This window comes from Stegostoma tigrinum, chromosome 18 (genome assembly GCF_030684315.1).
Source record: "Stegostoma tigrinum isolate sSteTig4 chromosome 18, sSteTig4.hap1, whole genome shotgun sequence".
Classification (NCBI taxonomy): Eukaryota; Metazoa; Chordata; class Chondrichthyes; order Orectolobiformes; family Stegostomatidae; genus Stegostoma; species Stegostoma tigrinum.
The window spans coordinates 10,387,497-10,414,486 of NC_081371.1; the positions used below are offsets into that span (position 1 = coordinate 10,387,497).

A 26,990-nucleotide genomic window follows, 5' to 3' on the forward strand; every position below is an offset into this window, starting at 1 on the left:
CTTGATGGGCAGGGGAAGCAAAGATTATTGGAGGTGGCTGGCAATATGGATTTCGAAATACAAACAGATCAACTATGATCTTATTGAATGACAAAGCAGGCTTGAGGGGCTGAATGGTCTATTGCAGCTCCTAACTTGGGCGTTTCTATTAATCCTGTCATGTCATTCCTTGACTCACAAAAATTTCAGCCATTGGCCTATTAATATTATCTTGCAATTATGAAATTATTAGACTGAAAATCACAGAATTTTTAAAAAATCAAAAAGTCATGAACGTCATATGTCCATTGCTGACTGGGCCAGCATTTATTGTTCATCCCTAATTACTCACGAGACTGTGATGGTAGTGGGCTTCCTTTTTGAAATGTGGTAGTCCATTTGCTGTAGTTAGGCCCACAATGCCATTAGGGGGTTCCAGGATTCTGATGCAATGTTACTAAGGAATTGCTATGTATTTCCAAGTCAGGATGGTGAGTAGCTTCGAGGGGAACTTGCAGGTGGTCATGTTCTCACATCTTCTGCCTTTGTTCTTCTAGATGCAAACGGCCATGGGTTTGGAAGGCATTGACTGAGGAGCCTTTGTGAATTTCTGCAGTGATTTCTTGTAGATGATACACACTGTTGCTGCTGAGAGTTGGTCTTGGCTTTGGCAGGAATGTTTAATAATTAAGTGGGGTGATTTGCTCTGAGTGGTGTCAAGCTTTTTGAGTGCTGTACTCATTAAGGCAAGTAGGGAGTGTTCCATTGTAGTCCTAACTTGTGGTACACAGGCTTTGGGGAAGTCATGGATCAGGAGGTGAGTTACTTGTTGCGGGACTCCTGGACTCTGTTCAATGTTAACATTTAGGGAATTGGATGTATTGCCAGGGTAAATAAAAAGGAGGCAGAAATGAAAGTAACAAACTCAAGCTATGTTTATGCCACAGCATTACATGCATAAATGAGAACAGGCCCAAGAAAATACTGTAGATCGTTGAAATCTAGAAGCTCAGAATGTAGATTTAGTACAAAAGTTAAGAAGTCGAAAACAATGTTGCTTAGAAGAAAGCATGAGGAAAACTGGTGTACAGATTGAAGAGGGTCATGTCCCATAGGAACAAATAAACCAGTTTATCGGTTTAGAACAAACGATAGCAGGAGATGGTAACTGTGATACAGAAATTAGATGATATATGGTCATAAGTATTTTTTGTGAAAATGAAGGATGTGTTAACAAGAAAACACAAGCTTGCAACAAGGAAATTCTTTCAAAGACTTCTAAAAGGCAGATGGTCTATTTATGGAATTTGTAGCAAAAGAGAGGTGAGAGATATTAGGAACTGTAGATGCTGGAGAATCTGAGATAACAAGGTGTAGAGCTGGATGAACACAGGAGGCCAAGCAGTATCAGAGGAGTAGGAAAGCTGATGTTTCAGGCCTAGACCCTTCTTCAGAAAATGAGGTGCTTGAAATTGCATGTGCAAAAAGAACTATACAAAAGTGACATGCTGAAAAGAAAAAATTAGTGGTTCAGCCATTTGACCAGAGCTGAAAACCTATGGAGATCTCTCCTCGACGGCAAAGTAGAGGGCAGCAGGAAGAGGGGTCTGCCTGGGGGTAGCTGGATGCCTGATGTCACAGACTGTTTGCAGACAAGCTACAGTGTGAGGTTGGCACAAGCTGGATGAGGGTGACATGCTTTGACAGCAGATCTCCGGCAGAAATAGCCACAAGCAACAGCAATATTAATTAACAACTGAATAACACAATTATAAGATGCGCCCTACCCAAATGTGGTGTTGCTCCTCAAGAAAATTTACTCAGGATTTATTTAATTCAGCTATTGTCCTACAAGTCTGCACATAACATTATATGAAACTCTTAAAAAAAGTACTTTCACATATTTTTTGAGGCTATTGTACACATAAAATCATGTTATTATAGATGATGAAAAGGCCAGATAATATGTCTTTAGTGGCGTGGCTTCATTATGGCACAAGAAGACATTCAGCCTATCAGGTCCCTGTCAACTACGTTGGTTTAGGGACACATATTGGGAACTATGAGGTAATCTATAGAAGAAACAAGGGAGAACTCCTTTTCATCTTCAAATAGGGCCTTGGGACCTGACAGGTTGTCAGGTTCAGGAAGTTTGCAGCTTCTGAGTTGCCACATTTTCTTGGGACCACATTCACTACAAATTTCAAGTCCAACAGTTTGTTAAAATAAACATAAAATAAAGTACAGTAGGGAAAGAGATTACGCGAACTGCTTAGAATCCCAGTTGACAATGAGCCTTAACATAGTGTGGAGCTGGAGGAACACAGCAGGCCAGGCAGCAGCAGAGGAGCAGAAAAGTTGGGATTCTGGGTCAGGACCCTTCTTCAGACTGAGTAACTGGGAGGAAACTGTTCGCACTAATAGCTATGCATGGGTTGTTAGGCCTGAACTTTCAACCTGGAGGCCAGTAGTTGGAGGCAGGAAATTTCCCTCATTTCCATCTGTTTTTCCCACCTCAGGAGCAAGTGTCCACAATGGCAGGATTTTCAATGCTGGAGGGAGCAGGTGCCAGCTGCAGTCGCGCAGTTGATTGTAGAAATACTTTAAAGGCACAGCTCAGTTACAATAAAAATCAGAAGCACCCATAAACCCTCCAACCTTCCCCAATCACACCTCCTCAGTCTAAATACTTCCCACGCTCCCTCCATGCCACCCTCAGCCTGTATTGCTCTCCCCACTCCCATGTTGGGCTAAATGAACCAGCAAATTAGGTACACAACTAGACCATGTCTGCTCCACCACTCAATCAGAACATCTGATTGTAACCTCAAAGCCACATTCTTGCCTACTTCTGGTAACTTGGTGTCTACGTTGAACAGAATAAAGTATAACCGTGGAGGAGGATTTGGGGTCTCTCTGAAATATAAGTGGGGAAACCTGATTTGATTTATTGTTGTCACATGTACCGAGATACAGGGAAAAGTGCTGTTTTGCCCTTTCTACAGGCAGATTGTACCGCACGCAGAACAGGAGGGTAGCAGAACAGGGTGCAGAATACAGTGTTACAGCAGCAGAGACAGAGATCAACATTAACATTTGAGAGGTCCGTTCAAAAGTCTGACAACAACAGGGCTAGAAGCTGTTCTTAAACCTGTTCGTATGTGTATTCAAACTTTTGTATCTTCTGCCCAACGGAAGAGGACGGAAGAGAGTATAAGCAGGATAGGAGGTCTCTTATTAAGTTACTGCTTTCCCAAGGCAGTGGGAAGTATACATGGAACTAATGGGTGCAAGGCTCGTTTTTGAGAGGGACTGGGCTGTGTTCACAACACTCTGTAGTATCTTTCGATCTTGGGAATGAGGAGTTGCCAAATCATTCTATGCTGATCTGAATAGGATGGTTTCTATGGTACTTCTAAAAAAAATTGGTTAAAAAAACAAGTCTTGTGGATGTGCAGAATTTCCTTAGCCTCCTGGGGAAGTGGAGTCATTGTCGTTGTGCTTTCTTGACTTTGTGTCAATGTGGGTGGATCAGGACAGATTGCTGGTGATCATCTCTCAGGAGCTTAACACCCTTGGACATCTCCACCTCTGCACCATTAATACAGACAGGAGTGCGCCCCACTCCGCTTCCTGAAGTTGCCTCTAGTCAATGTTGTTAGAATAAAAATTAAAAATGGTGGAAACTTTCAGCCCATTTTAAAGGTCATCAGTGTTTCATGTTGAACTGTCAGCACGGACAGTGGGCCTGATTTAGTTTAAGATATTAAGAGATCTGATAGGTTAGATAAACTATTTACAAATATTGGAGAATCTAAACTACAGAGGCAGACATTTTGAGGATTTAAATTGTGGAGTCTCTCTTTCTAAATTGCAAAGGAGAGGAGCAGTTTGGAACTGTCATCAGCAGTTAAAACTGGGTTTAATGGTTCATTTTTAATAAGAGTTTGATGGATTTCTGTTAACTAGAGGTATCAAAGGGATTGGGGGGGGGGAGGAATGTGTATGTGGAGTTAATGATCTAATTGAATGGTGGAACAAGCTTTGTTGACAAATTGGCATATTTCTGTTCCTAACTTACAATGTTTTAACTCAATTGCAAGAATGTCACCACTGATCAGTCTGAAAGATGTTTCCCACACAGTGGTGCTTTGTTGAGTTCAGATCACTGACAAATGCAATGTGCGTTAGTTTCCAGGCGGTATCTCAAGAAATGAATTGAGCAAGCCTGTAACAGTTTCCATTTTAAGAACTTGCAATTAACTTTGTCACTGAGAGATGTCAAGAGACATACTTTTTCGTTTAAGGTACTTTGCTGTTGAACTTTATTTTCTACTGTTCTTATTTTTCTCTTCTCTATAACAATGCCCCTCATTACAAATTACCATTCGCTGGCCTCTGTCCAATACCCATTAAAGTGATTGGTCATTGGGGATGAGCCCTGGCAATATAAGAAGTGATTAGACTGCACTGGACTCCACACTGGGTGTAACCTGCCAGCTGACGACAAGATAGGCACTTTTTAAAGCAAGCTGAACAGCATAAACCTGCCCGATTTTGCCTTCTCTAAGCTTAGGTTGTCAAAATCTTGAATGTTGCCCACATACGTTTCAACAACAGAGCACCGACTGGGACATGAACCTTAATTCTTTTTCGCTTTCTGATTGAATAATAATTTCAGTACGTCGTGAGGAATGGTCAGAGTTTATCTAATCCTTGAAGATTGCCCTCAATGTAAATGGCAACTATACAACTACAGAGCCACTTATAATTTTAGTTTCAAGGTAAACTGGATCTGTCAACTTTGAAACAACACTTAGAATTAGGAGTCAAAGCACTCAATACACCTGGTGCAGTAGTTTGAGACCCAGGGCCACTGTCCTGTTTTGGTTCCTATTGCTAATTAACTAGGCACCAGAACATAGCACAAAGTAATCTGAAGATCAGTACATGTGCATGCCTACTCAGATGCCATCCTATGCAAGTAACGGGACTGCGGAAAAGAAACGCTTATGTTCATTTGAATGAAACCAACATGAAAATGAATATGAAGGCTACGTGGTCACCCAGTTACAGGAAGGATCTTAAGATGGAGAGGGTTCAGAAGAGTTCCAGCAGGATGTTACTGGATATGTAAGGTTTGAAATATAAAGAAAGGCTAGATAGGCTGGGACTTCTTTCACTGGAGTGTTGGAGGTTGACAGGCTTGTCTGATAGAAGTTTATAAAATAATGAGGAGTTAATGGTAGTGGTCTTTTCCCTGGGATGGGGGATTTCAAGACTCTGGGACACATTTCTAAGCTGAGAGAAGAGAGATTTTAAAAAAGACAAGACGGGTAAATATTTTACACATTAGGGTGGTTTGCCTGTGGAATGAACGGCCTGAGGAAGTGGTGGATGTGGGTACAATTACAATTTTTAAAAAACATTTGGGTAAGTACATGAATAGGAAAGGTTTGGAGGGATATGGGCCAGGAGCAGACAGGTGGGACTAGTTTAGATCAAGATTATGTTTGGCATGGGCTGGTTGGACTGTAGGGTCTGTGTTTCCACGCTGCATGACTCCACAGCTCTATAGATCTTATAACCTTTTGATTTACATAAGCCCAATTAATTGAAATGGAAGCTCAGTGTTTTTGTTAATTTATTTTTTCATGGAGACTTGGGTATCATTGGTGAGGCAAGCATTTGTTGCCCATTATTAAATGTGTTTTAGAAGGTGGTGGTGAGCCATCAGTCCATGCAGTGTAAGTACACACACACCACAGGTTCCAGGATTTTGGCCCAGCAACAGCAAAAGGGTGGTAATTGGTTTGGACTTGGACATGCAGGTGGTGATGTTTCAATGCATCTGCTGCCCTTTCACTTGTCCTTAGAGGTGTGGATTTTGCTGTTGAGGACGACGCAATACATTGCTGCAGAGTATCATGTATGTGGTTCAAACCAATATGCGGCAGTGCTGGAGGGAGAGAATGTTGAAGGTGATGGATAGATGGAATGCCAATCAATTGGGCTACTTTGTCCTGGATGGTATTGAGAATGTGGAACTTGGTATCACAAGGATATATATTTAAGGGGAAGCTAGATAAACACGCAAAAAGGAGAAGGAAGAAGAAGATTACAATGGTAGATTTAGATGAGGCAAAGTGGGAGTATACAGAACATATACAGATCGGGCTGTTTGGGCTGAATGGCCCGTTGCTGTCTTGTTTGTACAATGTTTTCCTATGAAGTGATGTCAAGCCTCTTGAGTATCATTAGAGCTTCACTCATGCAACTGAAGTTGCAAGCATTCCTTCACACCTGTGACTTAGGTGATGGGCAAGTTCTGGGAGTCAGGAGCAGAGTTACTAAGCACAGAATTCCCAGACTCTGATCAGTTCTCAGTATTTATAAGACAGTTTCAGTTAGACTTGGTAAATCTGGCCTGGGACAGCTACATATACTTTGAAAGCTCCAGATCTGAAATGATTGAATATAGATTCTTCCCATACTCTTTTCACCTGCAAAGCTCAAGGCATTGTGTTTTAAAGTTCACTTGAAATCAGAAGAAAGTTGGAACAGAGTGACTGGTCTTAATGGTGAGATGTGGAAAGTTTTTTGTTGGGGAGGGGGTGGGTGGTTGGAGAAGATAGGGGACAACATTTGGAAACAGGTACATGGACAGGGCAGGTTTACAGGGATATGGACCAATTGCAGGCAAATAGGACTAGATCAGCAAGACCCGGTCAACAAGGACGAGTTGGGCTGAAGGTTCTATGTCCATGTTGTGTGGCTCTCTGTGACTCTATCTGGAGTCCATCACTAGATTATAAGCACACTGATTGAAATGGCTATTTGTGTTAATGCTGTGACAGCCCCGATACAGGATCTACACCCAAACATTGGAGGGATATGTTTTCAAATGCTCATGTTCCTGTCACGGATTGCCAGTGTTCCATTTCTATTTCAGAATTTTGTCACTTAAAGTAGTCATCACTCCCGATCCCAGCTTATGAATTTCCTACTTTAGATACAAAGCTATCACTACTGTTTGGCATATCAACGCCACTGGAATTTGGTTAAGTATAGGGCCAGCTGAGTTCCTGGCTCTCTATCATTTCACTGGACTTCGCATAAGCGGTTTTATTTTCGGGTGCCCCCTACCAAAAAGGGGGTTTTTAAAAAAGAAAGCTTTTCAACGTTATCTGGATCTTGAAGACAGAAAGTTGAGAAATGCATCTGACTAAAATCTGGCATCAAAAGTGGAAATATGACAAGAAATCATGCACTTGGCCAGTTCACTTTTACTTGAAAATTAGCTCGGCACTGGTATTAAATACTGCAGGAAAGGGTGAAAACAGAAAATGGGCGGAAGACTTGAAACAGCGTCATGCATACTAAATGTTAACTAATGATCCTCATTAATTAACCTCAGTTCTTTCAGGTAATTACTCTCAACTGCAACAGGGCGAAAAAAAATTGCAAAAAGCAGCCAACAACAGAAATACCGCACACAAATGATAATGCTGGCATTATCTGCATCGATCTCAGTGCCACTGATAGAAATACTTTATGCCTCAAAGCAGCTGTCTCTTCAGCTCAGAAATACGAGGGTTCAGAAACCCACGAGAGATAAGAATTCAAATATTTGTCAAGTGTTCGTAGAACTTACCAGCAATCTCACTATCACTGGATTGAAGCTTGTCCTGTAGGAACATCAAATAGATTTGTTTGTAGACCAAGATTTATAGCGCAATTGAGTTGTCAAGAGGGGAACAATCTGAGTTACATTTCAAGCCCGGTGCTTTTTTTTCCTCCCCTGACCCACCCTGCAACCTTCCCATCCACAACCACTCCCACTAACACTGAAACAGGTTCGAACATCTCCCAGATTTCACACATGCTAACACTTGCTTCATGTACTTGTTAAATAATAATTCCACCTGAAAATCTGGCGGCGAATTACAAGGAAAATACCTCGTGATACTTGACGATGGATGTACATATTAGGTGAGCATGTACAGGCAGAGTATGGACAGCAAATTTAAAAACCGTGCATACTCCACAAGCCGCCCACTGTATAGCCCCGAGGTGTCTGTAGACATCCATCACATGCCAAGATTTCACATTTTTAGAAGTATGTGAATATTTTGGTTCATTTCAGGTCACTTTTGGAACACCATTTACACAGGGTGACTGCAGTGCTTTAATTCAATCAATCAGGTCACTAGGAGAGACCTTGTCAAAGAATTTGAAATCTATGGAGTGCAGATTGGTCTCCTGGTTCCCCAAAGTTTAGCTTAGGAGAAAGGTCAGTCACATCTGAGCTGTTGGGTTTCTGTCCATCTTTCTCAGGGGTGGGCCATATAGATTTCAAGCAGTGAAGAATGGGGGTGTTGTGGTCGTAGCCTCAAGTGGAAGTAAGTACAACAGGCCTGCTCTTGTAGATCAACATTGAGGTCATCAGTCTGCAGACTCCCTCTGAAAGAATATAAAATCATAGAACCTCTACATTGTGGAAACAGGCCATTTGGCCCATCGAGTCACACCGACCCTCAAAGAGCATCCCACCCAGACTTACCCCACCCTAACAGATGGCAAGAACTGCAGAATCTGGAGTCAGAGATAACACAGTTGGAACTGGAGGAACACAGCAGTTCAGGCAGCATCAGAGGAGCAGGAAGGTTGATGTTTTGGGTCAGGACCCTTCTTCAGAAATGGAGAAGGGTCCCAGCCTGAAACATCAACTTTCCCGCTCCTCTGATGCTGCCTGAACTGCTGTGTTCCTCCAGCTCCACCCTAACCCTGTAACACTGCACCTCCCATGGTTAATCCACCTAGTCTGCGCATCCCTGGACACTATAGGGAATTTAGCATGGCCAATCCACCCTAACCTGCAAATCTTTGGACTGTGGGAGGAGACTGAAGCATTCAGAGGAAACTCACACATGAATAGACGGTTGTGAATTCTGAAGGAGTCATTAGAATGAATGGGATCAGAAGCTAATGCAGGAGTTACATTTTAATGTTGAAATCAGGTCAGCACAGCAATGGCAGCTATCATCACCATCCAAACAGGTCCAGCCAAATTTAATAGTGGTCTGAGTAAACATTCAAGATAGTCAGTGAGTCTCCCATTAGTGTAGTCAGTGTGCCCATCTGATTCTTGTAAAATGGGCACAGTAGCATAGATTTATAGATTTAAGCCTCAGCATTTAGCAAAGGCCAATTGCTGAAGACACAGATTTAAAGCAATCTTTTGGCTGTTTTCATCTCAGTCACAAACTAATTCAGATATCTAGACAGCTTTATAACTCACCTTCACATGCACTTGCGATGAGCGTCACTTGTTTTTAACTAGTAGGCATAAAGGTTTTGGTCTATTCGAAAGCGTGCAGTAGAAGAAATTACATTTATCTCCATTTGGTTTAGGAATCATGCTTAAATTCCCACAGTGCTCATTTAGAATAGAATAGAACATTACAGCACAGTACAGGCCCTTTGGCCCTCAATGTTGTGCCGACCTGCCATACCAATCTCAAGCCCATCTAACCTACACTATTCCATGTACGTCAATATGCTTATCCTCATCTCCTTGACCTGACATAACCTGTCCATCTTCTCTCCCACCTATCCGTCCCGCACACCTTTCCCCAGCCCACCCATTCCCCCGTCACCTCCTCAGCCTGAATTTGAAACAATGGAATTTAAAAGAAATGTAATCTCCACAGATCAAGGGCTGGATTTTCCCCAGGGTGGGAAGGAGGGGCTAGAAACCAGCTTCTGGTAAGAAACTGACTAAATTCAAGATATTTATGGAGGGAAGCCCTTAATTGGCATGGGTTTCCTGTCCATTTAGAGCCAGTAGGGGCCTGAAGGAGTATGTGAGCCATGTTTACGAATATTGTTATTAATTTACAGTCTGCTTTTGTTTCTTTACTAGAAAGGGGCTTTAATTTTTGTTTACAGTCAAGACCTCACGCTCTTGATTTTTTGTGCATCTGGTGTGATGGGGGAACAGGCAGTTTGGACGACGATATCATTTGTTTGCTTCTGGGCCTGCCAAGGTGGTCCTGAGGCAGTGAGCCATGGAGGGCTGTATTCCATCTGGTGCATCCCCTTTTCTGCCTGGGCCCGGGTGTCCTTGGAGAGGGACATGTGGTGTTCACTAGTATCCTTCAGGTGGCAAATGGGCACCCTAGCGCAAAAATGCCATTTTGAGTTAAAAATCAATAAAGCTTTCCACAGTATTTCAATTTTTGATGCAATTACTATTTTAGCCTATTTACATTAACTGTTTGATTTGATAATTTTGTTAAAAAAAGGCAGTAGAAATGAGAGCAGAGGTGGGTGATGTCTGAATAGAGAAATTTGCTGATTCTGTACAGTAGCAGAGCGAAGAAACTCACCACAAGACAGCAAGAGGTCTGACACCAGACCAGGTATGACCATCTGTCAGTGTGACTTGGATCCAATGCTCTGAGGACAATTCTCTTCCCAGAGGATTGTGGGAGAAAACCTGTTCAGCATCATCCTCTGCTTCCTGCCCCTCATCTCACCCCACTCCTCCTGCTGCAATTCCAACACAAGTCTGCATTCTTGCTGAAATGGCTATGACAAGGATCCTTTCAAAAGCACTAATCCGATAGCCAGAAACATAAGAACAAACAAAATCAAGACAAATCAATTAAAACAAATGAGATGAGTTACAGAAATGCAAATGTATAATGTACTTGCAAATGTACAATCAAACATTGTTGAATGAGTATTGAAGAAATCAGTCATTGTTAGCTATTCACATTTGATAGATGGAGGATGAGCTGAAGTTGTTGTCTTGCAGAAACTGATATTTCAATGACTTCCATCCAAATCAAATGAATCTTTATGGTTGAATGTGATCATGGTAATGGGTCCGTCCCTGTATAATCACCTCCATCAATTTTGACCTATTACATCGGTCAATATTTCATCCTCACTCACTGCCTTGTTGGTATTGTCTTGGCTGATTGTATTTAATCAAAATTTGATGTTTCAGCATTTAATTTGGCTTGAGTTAAGGACAACAATCTCACTATTTTTTAATTCACGGGATGAGGTCGTCGCTGGCCAGCAGTTATTGCCCATCCCTAAATTCCCCAGAGTCAACCATATTGCTGTGGGTCTCGAGTCACATATATGTCAGACCAGGTAAGAATGGCAGTTTCCTTCTCTGAAGGATTTGGTGATCCAGATGGGTTTTTCCTAACATTCAACCACAGATTCATGGCTGTCGGTAGGCCCTTAATTCCAAATTTTGTTTTAAATTGAATTCACATTCCACCATCTGCTGTGTGGTGTTTTGAATCCGGGTCCCCAGAATATCGAGTGGGTTTCTGGTTTAACAGTCCACTGATAATACCACCAGGCCATCACCTCCCCGTCAATTCATGCCACCTTTCTAAGATTTCCTTTATGCTAGCAAGGTCAATCTTCAATCTACTCTCAGGTGATATCCACAGTCAAAATATGACCCTAAAAGAGTGTAACAAAAAGTTCTATGGGCAACTTTTTCTCAGATTGTCTGAGATTTCCTTTAGAATAGCAGATAAATAAACCCTTGCATCAGTAGTTAGTACTTGGCTTCCCAAGCCAATAGACAAGATTTGTTATTCTTTGCCTACCAAGAATTGTTAAACACTTAAGTACCCAGCTGGAAGATTAGCAAGTGCAACATCCCTAAAAAGAATTAATTTCATGATTTCCAGTCAGCAAAGATTGGAAACTTGAGTGTGGATTTTTCAGAAATTAATTACTTAAATGTTATATTTGTTCTGAAGATCCCTTCAACAGTAACAGCTCCAGTACACTAACTGTCATCAGGTCTAATGTGAGTGCACAGCTAGTTTAAATGCCCATTTAAACTCCTTAACTGGCCTGTTCCCTCCTTCGATACAAAATAATTTCTCTCTCAGGACCTATCCCAATTATCGGGATGGGATTAATACTTTCCAGGTAAAATAGTTGATCTAAATTGGTGAAATTGTCCAGATTTTCATCCTTCTCAAGTCAGTGGTTAGCACTGCTGCCTCAGTGCCAGGGACCTATCTGGGGTCGATTCCACCCTCGAGCGACTGTCTGCGTATAGTTTGCACATTGTCCCTGTGTCTGTGTGGGTTTCCTCCAGGTGCTGTGGTTCCCTCCTGCAGTCCAAAGATTAGGTTAGGTGGATTGGCCATGCTAAATTACCCATAGCTTCCAGGGACATGCAGGCTAGGTGAATTAGTCATGGGATATGCAGTGTTACAGGGATAGGATGGGGGACAGGGGTGGGTGTCTAGATGGGTTGGAGGTTTGGAGTGGATCCGATGGGCTGAATGGTCTGCTTCCACACTGTAGGGATTCTGTGATTCTACAATAGCCTGGCAGTCACTTTAAATATAGATGGTGGAATTGAATGGTCTCGCAATTTTCCTTCGACAAGCGGAATCAGCATGAGGAGGAGATCAGCTTGGTTGCGACAAAGGACTGCCAAACTAGTGCTTATTTGTTTAAATATAGATCTTTGGTCAGTATAATACATATTGTTTCCAGCATGACACTAGTAATGTTGTTGATGATGGTCTTCTTGATGTAGATGTGGATTCAATGTTTGTTGTGAGATGCTATCGAGAATACAAAAATAAATTACGCAAATAATTAAAAGGAGGCATCAGAAAAGTTATGTGCCCAGAGGACAGTTAAATTCTCATGTTCTGTTTCAATAATATTGACGTTGTAACAAGTCCAAAATGTTTGTTAAAAAGGTAATTAGCTGCTTGTAAAAAGAAAGGTTACAGGGAGTGAACAGGACACTGGGATTAGCTTAATGCATGCAGAGTAAAGAACTGGCACATTCTTAATTACCTCAATAGCCTGTCTTGGTGCTGGAATGTTCTGATGTTTGTTAGTCGTCAGAACAAAGAACTTCAATTTCCATCAGAGTGAAATAAATTTAAAAATGATAGTACACATTCTCTTCCTATTGGGAAAAAATTGTATTTATGATTGACAACATGTTATATTTTCAATAATTGGTAGATCAGAGTAAGATACAGTCATTTTACCTTGCAGTTATCAGAAACAAGTGATTCAAGAACTGACCATGAAGTTAGCACCTATCTGTGTGTCCCAGGACCAGATAGTTGTGACTTCAAGTCACCTTTATTCTCATATCAATATACAAAACAGTAGCAGATGCGTCTTCAAATAATTGGTTTGACTAATGCACAAAATATTTCGACGTCAAATGGTTCAGGTTTCTCTGCATTCAGTTCAGTGCTGATGTTCATGCCCACAAATTCATTGTTTCTATCCTCCTCAATTCAGCCAATATCCTGTGCTTCAAGTCAGTTTTACCTCAGTTCACACAACTTTAGCACAGGAGGACGCCAGTCCACACTTTAGAAAGGGTTATCCAATTAGTCGCAGTCCTCTTCTCTTATGCTATTGATCTGCAAATTTTCAGGTATGCAAGTTCACAAAAGTTAATTCACTATTCTAATTCATAATGATCATAGATAAAATTGTAAACAGGAGCTGTCAAGTTGCATTACATTGAAAGTTCATGACCCTCTCTATTGCCCTAACAAAACGGATGTAATTTACTTTATTACTCTCATTAGAAGGGAAGACTTTCGGAGGAGGCAGGCTGGTGGCTTCTGTGAATGGTTCTCATCAGCTCATGTTCCACTTCAGGTCATAGTTTGCAAGTGTTGCCAACAGTGATGCCTCTTTCTGTTTTGAGCTCTTGCAGTCACTGCAGTCTTATTGAGAACTGATCTTGACACTAAGATGATCAGTGCTGCAGTTCTCAATGAGAATACAAACCATCTTACAGACATCCATGTTAGTGAAAGCAGATGCATAAAACAATTTCTCAAAAGAAAAATCTTCTTACTTTGGCCCCAAGGCTGACTGATTTAGATGAAAAAGAATGTTGATGATATATTGTCAGACACAGAAAGACCTCAATTCATTATGATTAGACCTAATGAGTTCTCCAGCCTGTCTGCTTTTTGAATGAAGCCATGTTTAAAAAAAATCCATGAATAATTCCTTACCATTTGTAATTAGGGAGTTAAAGTAAATCAGACTCCAATTGACTCAACTTAAACCATTTGAAGAGTGGGTTCTTTGAAATAAAGTGGTGTGAGGTGTTGAGTAGGGATTAAAAATGAAGTTATTTTGTCCCTCATCCTGGCTAAGCTTCCTCACGCTTTAATTCAACTTCAAGTTTGACTGAATGAGCGTCACATTTTACAACCCATAAGTGATGTGAAAACTATTTGCAGGAAAAAAAGCATAATTCATCCCTGGTTCATTTTGAAGATGACATTAAGGCCATGAATCATTGAAATGTGATCCTTTTAAAACAGGAATGCTGTTTATTCAATAGAGTGTAAGAAATCAAGGCTGAACCTGTTGGTAATATATGGCAGATCCATCAGTATTGGCAAAAATAAGAGAGACAAAACAGTTGTGACTGATAAGTAGTTTACACTAAAATGTTAACCTGCCTATCCATGTTCTCAGTCAGATATGTACAAAACATTACTGTTTGCATTTCAGATTCATGGACTTTCCTTCTCTTAACCTCTGCAGCCTTGCTTCTAAACAGTACCGTTATTTAATACCTTCCAAAATAAAACCTATTGTTAAAAAAGGCTTCCGATTTCTTTACAGCAGATGATTTGCTAATGGAGGAGAGCACCTAATCGAATCCCTACAGTGTGGCTAGAGGCTATTCAATACATCCAGTCTTCACTGACCTCCCAGCGCATCCCATCCCATCCTCATATTTCCCATGGCTCATCCACCTAAGGTGCACACTATGGAGCAATTTACAAAGTTGCTGGAAAAGCTCAGCAGTTCTGGCAGCATCTGTGGAGGAGAAAACAGAGTTAACGTTTCGGGTCCGGTGACCCATCCTCAGAACCCTTCCCCAGTTCTGTTTTCTCCTTCACAGAAGCTGCCAGACCTGCTGAGCTTTTCCAGCAACTTTGTTTTTGTTCCTGATTTACAGTATCCGCAGTTGTTTTGGTTTTTATGGAGCAATTTAGTTTGGCCAGTCCTCCAAATCAGCATATCTTTGGACTGTAGGAGGGAACTGGAGCACACAGAGTAGACCCACACAGACACGGGGAAAATGTCCAAACTCCACATAGAAACAGCCACCTGAGGGTGGATTTGAACATGGGTCCCTGGCGCTGTGAGGCAGCAGTGCTAACCACTGAGTCACAGTGCAGCCCACAGTTCCACCCACCCCTAGCTTAAGTAAGGAAAAATCATTCAGGATTTTGCCCTACTGGAGGTTTAGGTATGTCAAGATTGATAGAGGGTGGAATAGGCTGCAATGGGGATAGCACCATGGACAAATAGCCTGTGTGGGCATTACATTGCAAGGCTCACGCTATGGTTGATGCATACCCAATGTCTTTAGAAGGTCACTGGAAAAATCTCAGGCTATTCTATACCAACAATTATAAAGAATAAGGCCATGTAGTTTTCTTGAGCATATGCCAGTTTTAGATCTTGACGGTGCTTCTGTGATTAACAGAGTGTTTTCCACCTCCTTACATGATTCTATGTTCCAAATAATTCTTTTGTATTGATTGCATTCTCTCCCCTGATTTATGTAAAGAATACAAAAGCTACAGCAAACCTATAGGTCATCTGCACCCTGCAGTAATAAAAGTCTTATCAGTACGCCATAGGTTAAAATATAGCAAAAGGAAGGATCTAAGTTCTAACTAGAGATTGATGCCACGCAACATAAATTTTAGCATTTTATCATTCTCACCTTATTTTTCAACTCAGCACCAAAACTGTTCTCTTGATTTCAAGAGAAAAGTTAATATCCTCTGATTAATGACCTCAGTGGAGCTTTAAAAAAATGCAAACAGCAAAATAAATTTCGATAAATCATTGTGAAGTATTTATTATGAACAGAATACAGACCTAGTCCTTCCAGAGAAGCATTTTCATAAAATAATCATTCCCTTACTTTACTTGTTTAAGTGCTCTGGAGTTGGATTTGGGCTCAGAGCAGCAGGGAGGAACAACTGAGCAATGGTTTAAAGAAACTGATTATTTTACATCTAATGATTATGATAAAAAAGAATGTTGTTAAAAAATGCACCCCAGACTATCACCAAAAGATCAGCCAAAATAAGCTGGTGCAAGCATACCGACATGAAAATGGTCCATGTATTCCACAGAGTAAGCATTCTAGTATAGAAAGTGAGAATGTAGAATCAGTATGGATGAAGATAAAGCTAAGAACAAAAGCCCGTCAAGATTTTAAAAAATAATTGTTATAGGGAACTGTCTGTCACGGCACAGACAGGAGGAGGCTCTGCAGCAACAAATCTATTGTGGTGTGTTGTTTTCCTGGTGCCAGGGCTAAGGATGTCTTAAACAGTTTGAAGCATATTATCAAAGGGGAGAGTGAGGAGCTGAAAGTTGTTGTTCACATTAATGGGAATGACATAGTTAAAAGAAAAGTTAAGGCTTTGCAGAGTGAATGCAAGAGGTTAGGTATAAGGTTAAAAAACAGAACCTCAAAAGTAGCCATCTCTGGTTTACTCCCGGTGCCAAATTCTAATGAGGGAAGTAATAAAAGGTTAGAGGAGATAAATCAGTGGCTGAAGACGTGATGCAATATGCAGGGATTCAGATTCTTGAATCATTGGGATGTCTTCTGGACTAGAAAAGACCTACTTACCTGGTCAAAAGGGATGGGTTTCACCTGAACTGGAAAGGGACCAATATCTTGGCAGGGAGATTTGTTAGTTCTAGTCTAGGAGCCTGTAAACTATGAGAGAGAGGAACGTGGGGATGGTTCCTAAATAGCAGTGAAAGTTGAAAGACAGATGAGGATGGTTTGGAATCGGGAAACAGCAAGTTAATTAGAAAAGGCAGACAAGAATAAGTCGGAGAATGAGGTAACGCTGAAGAATTAAACTGCATTTGTTTCAAGGTAAGGGGTTTTACAGGTAAGGCCGATGAACAGGGCATGTATCAGACAGGGGACTGGGACATCGTAGCTATTACAGAAACTTAGCTAAGGGAAGGACAGGACTGGCAGCTCAATGTTCCAGGTTTCAGATGCTATAGGAAGGATAGAAGGGGAGGCAAGAAGGAATGGGAGTGGCATTTTTGATGAAGGAAAATATTACTACTTTAATTAGAGAGGATATTTCTGAGGGATCGTCCAGTGAAAGTTAGAATGAAGAAAGGGACAATCACTTTTACGGAATTGTACTATAGCCTCCCCCCCCCAATAATCAGACAGAAATTGAGGATCAAATAAGTAAGAAGGTCTCAGATATATGTAAGAATAATAGGGTTGTAATAGTAGACGATATTAACTTTCCAAGCATTAGCTGGGACTGCCATAGTGTTAAAGGTTTAGATGGTGAGGAATTTGTTAAGTGTGACTTTCCAAGCATTAGCTGGGACTGCCATAGTGTTAAAGGTTTAGATGGTGAGGAATTTGTTAAGTGTGACTTTCCAAGCATTAGCTGGGACTGCCATAGTGTTAAAGGTTTGGATGGTGAGGAATTTGTTAAGAACATTTTCTTTATCAATGTATACATGTTCCTATTGAAGATGGAGCAAAACTTGATCTTATCTTGGGAAATAAGGCAGGGTAGGTGACTGAAGTGATAGTAGGTGAACACTTTGAAACTACTGATCATAATTCTATTAGTTTTAAAATAGGTTATGGAAAAGGATAAGCCTTCCATAAAGGTTAAAGTTCTCAACTGGAGTAAGGCAAATTTTAATGGTATGAGATGAGAACTTCCAAAAGTTGATTGGGATAGACTGTTTGCAGTTAAAGAGACAACTAGCAAGTGGGAGGTTTTCAAAAATGTGATAGAGTGGTTTTAAGAAGATTCGTAGCTCCCCAAGTGGGATAGAACACCAACATTTCACTGGAGCTGCATCTGATGATGTTACCTAGCAGAGTGATGAAACATCTGAAATCAAACATGCTGGCTTGGTGAGCAAGTCTACAACCTCAATGAGAGTTCAGAGGCATTTTGTTCCTGTTAGAGTGAAAGGTAAGGCTAGTAAGATTAAGGAACAATAGATGAGTAAAGATACGGAGGTTCCAGTCAAGAACAAAAAAAAATTAGATATAGTCAACTGAGATCAAACAAATCTCTTGAGAATATAAAGAGTATAAGGACATTCATTAAGTGGGAACTCAGGAGGGCAAACAGGGGACATGAGATAGCTTTGGCAGATAATGTTGGGGATAATCTACAGAGCTTCTAAAGTACATTAAGAGCAAAGCAGCAACTAGAGAGAGAGTAGGGTCCCTTAAAGATCAACGAGGTCAACTTTGTGTTGAACTTAAGGAGATTGGAGAGATATTAAATGAGTATTTTGCTTTGTTTTTATTGTGGAGAAAGAAATGGAGGCTAGAGAACTCAGGGAAATAAACATTGATGCTTTGAAAACAGTTGACATCAAGAAGAGGAAGTGCTGGAGGCCTTAGAAAACATGAAACTGGATAAATCTAAGGGACCTGATCAAGTGTATCCCAGCACGTTGTGGAAAATTAGAGAGGAAATTGCGAGGCACCCAGCAGAAATATTTGTAACATCTGCAACCATGTGTGAGGTGCCAGAAGACTAGAGGGTGGGTAATGTTGTGCCTTTATTTAAGAAATGCTGTAAGGAGAAGCCTGGGAACTGTAGATTTGAGAGTCTGACATAGGTAACGGGTAATGTTGCAGGTGATTCTGGAAGATAGGATTTACGTGCATTTGGGGAGGCAAGAATGATTTAGGCATAGTCAGCATGGTTTTCTGAGAGGAAAATTGTGTCTCACAAACTTAATTGAGTTTTTGGAGGAAATAGGCAAAAAGATTAATGACGGCAGATCGGTAGATGCTGTTTGCTTAGACTTTAGTAAAGCCTTTGATAAGGTTCCAAATTGTAGACTAGTAAGTAAAATTAGATCACGTGGGATTCAGGGTGAGCTTGCCAATTGGATACAAAATCAGCTTCATGGTCAGAAACAGAGTGTACTGGTGGCGGGTTGTTTAATGGATTGGAGGCCTGTGACCAGCGGTGTTCCACAGGGATTGGTACTGGGTTCACTTTTGTCTGTCATTCATATGAATGATCCGGATGAGAATATAGGAGACATGGTTAGTAAGTTTGTGGATGACACCAAAATTGGTGGTATAGTGGACAGTGAAGAAGATTATATAAGATTACAAACAGATCTTGATTAATTGGGTCAATGGGCTGAAAAATTGCAAATGGAGTTTAATTTGGATAAATGTGCGGTATTACATTTTGGTTAAAAAAAAACAAACAAGGGCAGGACTTTACAATTAATGGTAGGGCCCAGGTAGTGTTGTAGAACAGAGAGACTTATGGGTTCAGGTACATTATTCTTTGAAATTTGAATCACAGGTAGACAAGGTAGTTAAGACAGCATCAAGCACACTTGCCTTAATTGCTCAAACCTTCACATATAGGAGTTGGGACGTCATGTTGAGATTGTACAGGACATTGGTAAGGCCTCTTCTTGAGTACAGTGTGCAGTTTTGGTCACCCTGTTAGAGGAAGGTTATTATTAAACTGGAGAGAGGTCAGAAAAGATTTACCACGATGTTGCCAGGATGTAACCTCTGTTTACAAAATCATGAAAGGCTTGGATAAGGTGAATAGCAAAGGTCTTTTCCCTAAGTGGGGTGGGGGGTGTAGTTCAAAACTAGGGATTATATTTTTAATGGCGAGAGGAGAAATATTTTTAAAAAAGGACACGAGGGACGACTTTTTAAACAGAAAATGTTGAGTGTGTGGAATAAGCTTCCAGAGAAAGTGGTGGATGCATGTACGCTTACAATGTTTAAAAGACATAGGGATAAGCATGTGAAAAAGAAAAGGTTTGGAGGGATATGGGCCAAACACAGGCAAGCAGGACTAGTTTAGTTTGTGAACACAGTTGTATGGATTAGTTAGACTGAAGAGTCTGCTTCCATGCTTTACAACTCTGACTTTATGACTCTATGACAAGAAACACAGGTGGGAATATTCAAATGCTCCCTAACATTAGTTAGTATTGCACAGGGAATAAATCAGCAAATTAGAGGAACATGTAACAAATGGTAAATGTTAATAGTAACAGAGGGCCTCAATATTTATATTCCAGCAGATCATTTACCTTCATAACACTTGCTTAAAAATTTGTTCTTAAGGTGTAAACATTAATTAACAAGGTGCTATTGAAGATTTAGGCAGTGTACCTTGTAATATGCCATTATGTACCAGAGAGGATGGGAGTGAATATTTAAAGTGGTGGGTAGGGTGAGGATCTATACCTTTCCTGGAATGATTGGAGGAACTCTTGTGGCACAGTGGTAGTGCCCCTACCTCTGAGCCAGGTGGCCCTGTTTCAAGTCTCGTCTGCTCCAGAGGCATATAATAGCATCCCTGAACAGATTAATTAGGAAATACTTCAGGGAGGCGTGGCCTTTTGTTATTGTCATTGGACTGTTTATTCATAGACCCAGGTTATATTCTAGTTGGCGTTTGAATCCTGCCATATCAGACAGTGGAATTTGAGTTCCATAAAGATCTGGAATTAAGGGACTAGTAACGACCAGAGTTGTCAGGGCAAAACCCATCTGCCTCACTAATGTCCTTCAGGGAAGAAAACTGCCATCCTTTCTGGCATGTAGTGACTCCACGCCCACAACAATGTGGTTGACTCTTGACTGCCCTATGGACAATGCATATATAAAAAAGTTGTTAAGCTTCAAGTTGTTGTGAGCGGAAGATCATTGTGTCACTCTTTATTTGTACCTTGTTGGTGGGCAGGCTTTGGAGGAATCAGGTGGTGAGTTAATTCACTCAGAATTCCCAGCCTCTTAACTCTTCTTAGCGAGACAATAATGGATTCTAGGCAACCATCCCTCAGAATTTGCTGAATCCTCCACTAATAATGGTTATGCTGTTGAATGTCAAAGAGAAATAGCTGGACTCTGTACTGCTGGAGACAACCAATGCCTGCCTCTTGTGTAACCCAAATGTTATTCAGGTCTTGTTCCATCAAGGTACAGACTCCTTCAGTACCTGAGGAGTTGTGACAGGTATCGAATACGATTCAACTGTCAACTATCTCACATTTGACTTTTGATGGTAGGAAGGTAATGATGAAGTAGCTGAAAATGGTTGGACATGATCTGGAAGATTCCTGTGGCAATGTCCTGGTACTGAGTCATTCTGAAAATTTAACCAATCTTCTGACCTACAACCTGTTCATCCAGATTTGTAGAGTGTTTTTGTCATTTTGATGCTATCCTCAGTGTTGTTTCACCATGATTGACAGGTCTTTTTGAAGCTGCTTTCTTTCTCACTCAGATAAATCATTGCTAGTTATGTATCTCCTTAAAAGTCTGCAATGCATCTCTACTGTTCTATGTTATAAGCTAGCTTCTCATACCTCTTGAGCTAGGTCTACCTTCATATCTTTGTAATGACCATTTTCCAAGTTTAAAACACTAGCCCTGACATCCCCCTTCAAACTGAACTTGAAATTCTTTCATGGTATGATCATTGTCATATTGAGTCTCTTTTACTACGAGTCTATTGATTAATCATATCACATGCTTATGATAGGTATAGAACTGTGCGCACTCTGGTTGCCTGTAGAACATATTACTCTAAGAAACTGTCCCCAAATACACTCTATAAACTCATTTCCCAGATTACCTTTGCCAATCCAATTTGGCCAAATTAAATTTAGATTAAAATCAATAATTATTCTGGTAACTTTCTTAAAAATGTTTTCTTCCTATACTCAGTTCTGCAATGTAGCTGATGAGTTGGGCCCAACAAACTATTCCCTCAAATGACCTCTTTCTTTCCCTATTGCTTATTTCACCCTAACAGATTTTACATCTTGGTCTTTTGAATCTAGGTCATCTCTCACCAGTGAACGAAAGACACCTTGGATTAACAGAGCTACCATATCCCTTTTCCTATCTTTAACTCCATTTCACTTTAAGTAGAACCTCTTTCCCAGTCCTGTTTATGTCATTGGTGCTCATGTGGACCAGAAATTGGATTCTCCCGCTATTGATAGTTTGTCTCCACCCAGTGTGAGCAGATGTCCCATATCTGACCCTGGGCAGGCAACACAATCTTATGGAGAGAGAGATAATGGGAACTGCAGATGCTGGAGATTCCAAGATAATAAAATGTGAGGCTGGATGAACACAGCAGGCCAAGCAGCATCTCAGGAGCACAAAAGCTGACGTTTCGGGCCTGGACCCTTCATCAGAGAGGAAGGGTCCAGGCCCGAAACGTCAGCTTTTGTGCTCCTGAGATGCTGCTTGGCCTGCTGTGTTCATCCAGCCTCACATTTTACAATCTTATGGACTCAGTTTGTTTACAAAACAAAAGGCCCATGCCCCTGACTGTAACATCACCTATTACCACAATATTCCTATTTATTATCCCAGTTGAATGCCTTCCTGTACCAAAGTACCATGGTCAGTTTGCTCATTCATTTTGCAGTGACCGCTCTCATCCATACAAACTACCTGAACGTCAAACATGTTAGATAATTGCAAGGACTGAGGGTCTTCCACTTCTAGCTTCTTGGTTCCCTTACTTATCTAATTTAGAGCCACACTCATGTCCCTGACCACTGCCCAAATGAGATGACTCTAACCTAAAAGAGTGTGATTTGAAACAGAATGGGTAACCTTTCTCCTCCATGCTATAACTTACTGTGTGGGGTGCAGCCTCCTGCACATTTTCTCTGAGCGAAAGGTTATTGAGCCTTAGGCAATTACCACAGATGTGATCATTTTGGATCACATTGGTATCTAGCAGTGCTCACCTACTGCAGTCTCAACACATCATCTGTCATGCCACCTTTATAATGTATTAATTAATTGACTTAGCATAATTAATAAACTCTATTATCGCATTATAGTTGAGCAATACCATAAAACTTTATTACTACTAACAATTTACCAGAGTTTTTAAAAATTAAATTTAAAAAACATTCACCAACAAATAACTTGTCTCCCTGTGATGGCACATTTTGCTTTTTCAGAGATCTAAAACCAAAACCCCTGGCTACTCATGTCCTCCTGTACTGATTTATGGGCTCTCTCTCTACTCCTGCCCTGTCCTCGACACATCCACTTACAATGTGCTCATTCTCTCTCTCTGTATTCAAGGAGCATTGACTTGCACAACTGCTCCAGAGATTTGTCCAAAATGCAAGAATTTGGTACCTTTTAGTCATGAGTTTGGCTGATTATCCCAATCTCTGTGCAAGTTGAAATACCCCTCCAAATTCTTAAGCCACTCTTACAATACCATCTAGTTCTTTACTAGCTAAATTCACACAAAGGTGCTATTTCTACCTTAAGATATTTACGAGCCTACAATTTTCTAATCATTTTCTTATGTTTAATTCACCCATTGTATCTCGACTACTTATTCGATATGTCCTTCCTTATGATATAGCTGATTCCATTTTGATCACTAATACTATCTCCCTCTGTATCAACTCCCTATCATTATAAAATGTAAGCGATGTGATATATTCAGTTAATTGTTTCTATAAAAGAGACACAAGTTGAAGCTTTTGTTTTGCACTCAAGAAACCACTCTGAAAGGGAACTCTAAATTAGAGAGCATAGAAAAGGTTGCTGATTGGTTAGACTGTGGTTCATGTGGAAATCTGTCTGTTGACTGTCAATGTTTGCCAGCAGTCCATGTATGGACTACCTGAGACTACTGCAGTTATACCACTATGTCTTATTTCGTTTATTGACTGTAAACATCAAAAAATTGGCCAAGTTTTTCAGTAAGGTAACATAACCGTTATCAAATTAATTTTCAACATATATTGTGAAGGATTCCTTGGCTTCAATAAAGGTTGTACAGGAACTACATAGAGAACAATATCCTGTTGATGTGCTCTTTAATCATTGCTGGCCAATTCAATGTACTAATCAAAGATGTCATTGAAATTTGCAGTAGTCACCACATTGTGCCACTGCTTTCTGAATCTATTTCTATAGAAGGCACAAACTTAGCAGCTCATATACTGGGGTTTAGTTTCAATGGTACCATGTATGTTGATAGATCACACTGCCATGGGAGCTCCCTTAGGCCCACTATTCCTCATATCTTGCCATGGGAAGTCTGCTTTTGATGGAATGACCATAAACTTCTACCTCTTGCATACTTCCCATGTGTAGGTGATGAGTTTGAGATATTTTTGCAACATTTCTGCTTTAAACACATGATAATAACTCCACCATGCTCAAATTTACCTGTTGATATTGAGCAAGGTGGAGTTATTATCATGTGTTTAAAACAGAAATATTGCAAAATTTCAACAGGTAAATTTGAGCACAATGAAACCAGCTCCCTTTCCTCGATGTGTTAGTTGACCATATTCTGCATTGCTATCTACATTCACTGGTCAATATACACTTTGGGATTTCTACGGTTCACGTCCTACAAAATCAACTTAGTGGAAGCCTCATGGGTAAAGTTCAAATCATTTGTTCACAGTGAAAGCTTGATGGTGAGATAGGGAGCAAAGCTCTTGTGAGGTCAGTTTAGCTCAATCGGCTGGACGGTTAGTTTGGTAAGTAGCATGTTGCTAACAGCATGGGTTTAATGGCTGGAGGTTACCATGAAGGATTCTCCTTCTCAATCTCTCATTTTGTCTGAGATATGGTTAAATCATCTCTATCTCTAATGAGAGAGTCTGGTGTAAGACTATGGCAATGTATTCAAAGCTCTTGTGCAATATTTGTTATTCTGATCAAAATATTATTCATTGTACATAACGCAAATTCATGAAAAGGGTCCATGGCCACCATGTTTGGCCCTGGAACAAAAGAAATGTTCAGTCTTCCTTAGATTACCCTAGAAGGAGGAGAAGGTGTCATTTGAGCAACAGGCAAAGATTATTGGCTCATGTTGCTGCTGCTTCGCAGTAAACACAAGCAATCTTCTACACTGACAGAATGCTGCCATCAAGCCAAAGAAGAATTCTGCCTGCCACAAAAAATGAGAAAGGTGGTATACAAGTCTCAGTTCTGGTGTGATGCCAAGTATACAGGCGGTAAATGTACCCAATGGTACACCATATCAAAAACATCCCTTTGACAGTCCACGTGCCAATTGTGCTAAACCAACCCACACATGCAAAATCCAAAACATTGGGACCAGGATGAGATAATTTTGAATTAAATTTGCTGTGTAACCCAAATAGTGCTAAACATTGCACCGGAAACCAATTTACTACTATCTGTCAGGCTCACAGTGCATTTCATTTGTGTGTGCTAGAAACTACATCTGTTCACATGGGTGGACACAGTACATCCTTTTAATTGAGGAAGGGTTATGGAGACTGCCAATCTCTGTTGCATTACCAATGACAACACCCTGAGCAAAATCAGTCTACCTGACTGGTCTGAGATTAATCAGTCTAAGATTGGCAGTTAACACAGCAATGTCAGCTAATTAGTAACTTCTGCCATTCTTAATAAACTTGTGTTTCCTTTCATAGTTTGGTTTCTTGTATCCTACACCTCATGAGTGCAAAACAAAAAGCTTCATCTTATGTTGCTTTATAAGCTGGCTTCTGATATGTTTCAATTTTATGTGGCCAGTTATGATATTGGCAAATATGGACTACTGAGTTGCATCTTTCATCATCTGATTGTAATACATGAGACCTTTCGTAGGTTGAACTATTAGTTAAAAAGAAATAAACAAAGTGACCTAGGGAAGCAGGGACCTAACATGGCTGCAGTGGTCATTGGATCACAGATGGACACCATCTTTGGGAGAGCCAAGTGGAATAAATAATCCATCTAGATAAAAATGGTAATTTTTGCCTATAGCCATACCAGTCTGAAAACGTCCGATCTTAGAAGCTAAGCAGACTCAGGTCTGGTTTGTATTTGGATGGGAGACTGCCTGGGAATACCAGGTGTCGTAGGCTTGGCAGGGCTTGTGGCACAATTGTAGCACACTTGACTCCAGGGGTCTCTTGGGGACACAGTGGTAGTGTACCTCCTCCTGGACTGACGGGGCTTGGATTCAAGTCCCACCTGCTCCGGAGTTGTGTAATAACATCTCTCTGCACAGGTTAAATGCAAAAGTAGTTAATTTTATTTTAAATGGTAATTTCAGTGCAAAGGCATTGAAAGCAGACAACCGAGTCACCATTAAGAAGTGTGCATCTCCAGGTTAATTCACACAAGCACGACAATTTCAGTTATGGTGAAAAGGCTCCATAATGCACCCCAAACTCAATTTCAATGACTGCTTTTGAGCAGAACCAAGACAAGGAAAAATGAATTTGCGACAAGTGCAGGAACTCTGTTTCTGCCAATTTCTCTCGGAAAAAGACACCCAGTGAGAAGATGAATTGGGGAAACAAACAATCACTGAGCATTCAAAGAGCTACAGATTCCACCAACGCTGGGACAACACATCAACACTAACCCTCCAAGGCCTCACATCTCTGGGAGGGTGCCTGCATCTTGAAGCCGCCATCAACATTCACCTGCCTCGGTAGCTGTGTGCCCTCTCCCTGTGGAATTGCTGTCGGTGCAATGCTGTGACCCGCCCCATGGACTGGCTTTCCTAGATGTGGATTCTCAATTGACCACCTCTTGCGAGATTGTGAGGGTGGGTGGCATCAGCCATGCCAACAACTGCTTTTGGTCATGACTTTGAAATCTTCAAAAGAAGCCTTCCATTGTGTACAGCGTTGGCAAACAGAGGAAATATTTGTAAAATGCGTTCCATACTACTGGCATATAACTGTGTTTCCTATGCCATAAGACAGAGACGAAAACAAGTTATGCTATCTCTCAGAGGAAACGTGCGCTCTGAAATCATCATATCACTTCCACATGAAATCCAGATCAAATGCTTGTACAGCATTTAAAATAACAACCAATAGAAATATTCCTATTGTGCTGACAATATTTA

At 40.8% G+C, this 26,990-nt stretch overlaps 1 protein-coding gene across 2 annotated transcripts in view; it reads right to left on the bottom strand.

Moving 5' to 3' along the window:
• Nucleotides 1-26,990, bottom strand: part of prickle1b (prickle homolog 1b) — a 142,716-nt gene that overhangs the window by 73,046 nt on the left and 42,680 nt on the right. The window contains exon 1 of one of the 2 annotated variants that reach the window (XM_048549489.2): nt 7,634-7,718. The exons of the other annotated variant lie outside the window; for it this stretch is intronic. The gene's annotated coding sequence lies outside the window, so the exon portion shown is untranslated. Of the gene's footprint in view, nt 1-7,633; nt 7,719-26,990 lie in introns of those variants that run through there. 2 annotated transcript variants of the gene reach the window in all.